General features: G+C 36.0%; 1 pseudogene; it reads left to right on the top strand.

The window, feature by feature from the left end:
• Window positions 1-2,347: 2,347 nt before the first annotated feature.
• On the top strand, window positions 2,348-3,180 carry LOC138053271 (uncharacterized; annotated as a pseudogene).
• Window positions 3,181-5,000: the final 1,820 nt, after the last annotated feature.

Raw genomic sequence — 5,000 nt, 5'->3', positions numbered from 1 at the left:
CCATGATAAATTCCTTTCATCAAAATATTCAGTGTGGTCCAGAATATATATGTACATGTTGTGACCAGTTGTGGTACAGGACATCTGTAGTAAAATGTGATTTGAAGAAGTATGTTGCATGGTCACAAGATATTGTTAAGTTGTGTGCCACTGGACTCAAAAGTGTTGAAGATACTGAATGGATTTGTAGTACTTGGGATGCAAAATTCAAAAAAGGCAAGTTGCCCAGTTCAAAAGCCAACAAAATGATGTTTCCTAAAAAACCAGAGGTATTGAATTTGTCACCACTAGAAGAGAGGCTAATTTCACTACGTATCCCTTTCATGCAAATTCGTGAACTACCAAGAGGTGGGCAATTATCTATTCATGGAAACGTTGTCAATGCTCCAAGCGATGTTAATTCTACTGTTCACTGTTTCCCAAGGCCTATCACAGAATCTCAAACTATTCCAATAAAACTTAAAAGACGCCTCAGCTATAAACATCATTATCAGTTTCAGAATAATGACCTAAGAAAGTATTAGATGCAGCCAAGTATCTTGTGGAAACAAGTGATTTGTTCAAAAAAGAAGGCATCGTAGTGCAAAATGCTTAGGTTGATAAAATAAACTTGCAGTGAAATGTCTGTGATGAATGGAATAAATTTGTTGAGGATTCTGACCCTTCCAGTGGGACTTTGCAAACTAACGGAATGGCAGAATTGGCTGAAAATGTTAATATACAAAATAACAATAATATCACAGTGAATACATCTTCCTCTAGCGATGCTGATAAAACAGTGTGCAGTGAAAGAGATGATGATGTTGATGACTGGTGTGAAGTTGAGGAACGCCCTTCAGGGGTTACAGATACATTATTACAGGAACCTGATATAGCAGCTAATGGAGACAAAATTAGCAGTTTTGCACCAGGAGAAGGAAATAAACCATTAGGTGTATTTATGGATAAAGATTCTGAATACATACATTTCCTTCAATATTCTGTGGAAAAGAAAGATGTGAGAACAATGAAAAAAAAGTGCCAGTTTCCTACAGTACAGTTGCTAAATGGGAGTTAAGGTGTCAAGATAGAAGAGCAGCCAATTCAGTCCCAAACATATTTTATAAGCTAAAAAAATTACAAATCAAACAAATTCAAGATAGTGCTTACATATCTCTGAGAAAGTGCAAGACTAAGGGGAAAAAGTACACAGCTGGTGAACTGAAGTCTGAAGACAGTCTTAATAAGCTTGTTCACCTTGATGAAGGCTTCAGAGTGTTAAAAAATCTTAGAGGATCACCACCTTATTTTGAAAAGTGCAAAAGGGACTTGTTTGCTATTTAGTCAACTGGGAAATCCAACATGGTTTTGCTCTTTTTCAGCTGCTTAGACCAAGTGGAGTCACCTGCTAAAAGTATTAGGTAGAATTGTTGAAAAAAAAAGATTACAGTGATGATGAAATAAACCAAATGACCTGGAAACAAAAACCAGATCTCATACAAAAAGAACCTGTGACTTGTCAAGAAATTTTGAACACATGGTCCAGTTGTCTATTCGTGATGTTATCAAAAATGATGTTCAGCCAATTGGAGAAATAGCTGATTATTTTTACAGAGTAGAATTTCAGCAAAGAGGAAGCCCACACATTCATGGTTTATTTTGGGTAAAAATGGCACCACAGTATCAAAAAAATTTAAACGAAGAAATTGTGACCTTTGTTGATAGATACATCACTTGTCAGAAGCTAGACAGTTCAACAGAAGTGGAAGATCTTATCAACTTACAGATGCACAGGCATGCCAAAACATGCAAGAAAGCAGGCCATAAGATATGCAGATTTAACTTTCCATTGCCACCAATGCCAAGGACAATGATCTTAAAATCCCTTGATGAGTCTTCATTTGATGAAGAACAAACTAACAATATGAAAGCAAATGCTGAAAAAGTTAAAGAGCTTCTAGATAACATGAAATATGGGAATGATGTCTCTTTTGAGGATTTTTTACAAAAGTTGCAGTTAACTGAAGAAAACTATATCTTCGCTGTAAGATTCACCTTAAAACGTGACACATTATTGTTGAAACGAACTCCATCAGAAATAAGGATAAATAGTTACAACACCGATTTACTCAAAGCCTGGAGAGCTAACATGGACATGCAATTTGTGTTAGATCCTTATGCATGTGCTACATACATATTGTCATATATTACAAAGGGCCAGCGAGGTAAGAGCAGACTTCTAGAAAAAGCATCAGAGGAAGCTAAATCTGGGAATAAAAATATTACAAATAGAGTAAGACACATTGGAAACAAATTTCTTAATGCAGTCGAAATTAGTGCTCAGGAGGCTGTGTATCTTGTGTTACAAATGCCAATGAGAAGGGCCTCCCGTGAGTTTCAGTTTATTAGCACTTCACCTCCAAACGAAAGAACTTTCTTGTTAAAGAAATTAGATAAACTAAAAGAGCTGCCTGACAATTCACCTGGCATAGAATCTGACAACATCATAAAGCGCTATCAAAGGAGACCAAAGTAGCTGGATAATTTGTGCCTTGCTGACTTTGTTTCGTGGTTTAACTGTGTTAAGGATGAACATGCTGATAATGTGGCTAGTAACAAGGAAGCAGTAGATTCTGTCGATGGCTTTGTGCCAGAAACCGATTTTCATGAGAATTCAGATGATGATCCAAATATTGATGTTACTGAGTCTGAATTTGAATCAAATGAGGTATGAAACTAGTAAAAAAAAAAAAGCCTAAAATTATCCGATCTGTCCGGTATCACGAGGATAAAGACCCAGAAAACTATTATAGAGAGCAGCTTATGCTTTATATGCCATGGAGAAAGGAAAACACAGATTTAATAAAGGACTGTCAAACTTACCAAGAACACTTTCAACAGGTTAAGGAAGAGATTCTCAACAATGGGTGCCAGTATGAGTACCATTCAGAAATGCTAGATAAAGCAATGCGTGATATCAATGATAGGGACTATGACAGCTTTTACAACATAGCACCAAATGCAGAGCACATAAATAAACAAGACTGTGCAAACAAAAGTAAACCTAGTGAATTGTTTGGTTGCTTTGATCCTGGCAAAAACCAGCAGCATAGTCACTATGATTTGCTTGATGATATGGGTATTTTCCCAAGGAGCAATGATGAGGAAGACCTTGTTATCAGACGGATTTCTGATGAATAATATCGTAAACTTCTGCAATCTTTAAATGAAAAACATAAACAATTTTTTTATCATGTCCTTCACTCAGTTAAGACTAGTGACAAGCCTCTCAGGCTGTTTTTGTCTGGTGGTGCAGGAGTTGGTAAATCGACTGTCACTAATGCATTGTATAAAGCTCTGATCAGATATCTGAATAGCATTCCAGGTGAAAATCCAGATGATGTAAAAGTTGTCAAAGCAGCCCCTACTGGTAAAGCAGCCTTCAATATAAAAGGAAATACATTACATTCTGCATTTAAGATACCTGCCAACAGAGGCTTTGAATATTGTGCTCTGGATAGTGATAGACTAAATACTATTAGGACCCAACTAAGAAATTTAAAGTAATTTTCATAGATGAAATCTCTATGGTTGGAAGTGGTATGTTCAACTTTTTGAATTTGAGGTTGCAACAAATTATGGGTACCAAGGAGCCATTTGGTGGAGTGTCATTGATTACTGTAGGTGATCTTTTCCAGTTAAAGCCAGTTTTTGATAAATGGATTTTTGAAAATTCCAAATCTGGGTACAGTGCTTTAGCTAGCAATATTTGGACACAAGACTTCACCCTCTTTGAGCTGACAGATATAATGAGACAAAAGGATGACAGACAATTTGCAGAACTACTTAATCGCTTAAGAGAGGGAAACCATACAGATGCTGATTTGGACATTTTGAAAGAAAGAAGAATTAATGTAAAACCTGTGGAAGAAAGTTACCCAATGAATATGACACATCTATTTACCACTAATGCTTCAGTTAATGCTCACAACAGTGCACTATATTAGCTTTCTGTTGGAGATAAAGCTCAGGTTAAAGCCTTTGATATTGTAGTAGCGGACATCTCTGATGTTTTAAAGACACCAATGCAATATAAGATCCCAGATGATCCTACAAAGACTACGGGTGTTTTTTCCGTATTGCCAGTAGCAACAAAGACAAAATATGACTTAACTACTAATATTGATGTAGCTGATGAATTGACTAATGGAACAGAGTGTGTCTTAGAGATAATTGACTACAGAGTTGAAAATTCAAGCAGACCAAGCATTATTTGGGTGTCATTTCCACTTTTTGACATTGGAAAAAAACAGTGCAGAGAAAATGCACATTTGTACAAAACAAATATAAATAAAAACTGGACTCCAATCTTAGAAGTAACAAGACAATTCAGAATCAATAAGGAAAATCAAATTCAAATTCTTCGAAGACAATTTCCACTAAGACCTGCTGCTGCCAAAACTATTCATCGATGCAAAGGAGACACTTTAGATGAAGCAGTTGTTGACTTTCCACAGTCCACAGGAGAGCACATGCATTACGTTGGATTGAGCCGAGTAAGAAACAGTTCTAGACTGCATATTCTAGATTTGAATGAAAACAGAATAAAAGTTAGTGAAAAGGTTCAGAAAGAAATGTTTAGACTGAGAACAGAAGCAAGTTTTATGCCTTTAGCAGCTTTACGTGGGACTGATTCATCAGACACAGCAACAGTCTTGTTTCACAATGTAAGATCTCTTCACCTACACATAGATGATGTGCGAAGTGATTTTTATATTAAAAAAGCTGACATTAATATTTCAGTTGAAACAAAGCTTTGCAGGACAGATACAGATTGCTTATACAACTTTACTGGGTACACCCTTCACAGAAATGACTATAGTCAATGTGATACCAGAACATGCTATGGAACTGCTGTATACATTAAGAATAATATCAAATGTTCAGAAATTCCCTACAGGTTCAATGTCAATAATGTAGAAATTACAATAATGGTTATCAACCATCCAATTCCTAATCTG

Source organism: Montipora capricornis, chromosome 6 (assembly GCF_036669925.1).
Source record: "Montipora capricornis isolate CH-2021 chromosome 6, ASM3666992v2, whole genome shotgun sequence".
Taxonomy (NCBI): domain Eukaryota; kingdom Metazoa; phylum Cnidaria; class Anthozoa; order Scleractinia; family Acroporidae; genus Montipora; species Montipora capricornis.
Note: the sequence above shows the minus strand (reverse complement) of the source record. Positions and strands in the feature narration are given on the sequence as shown.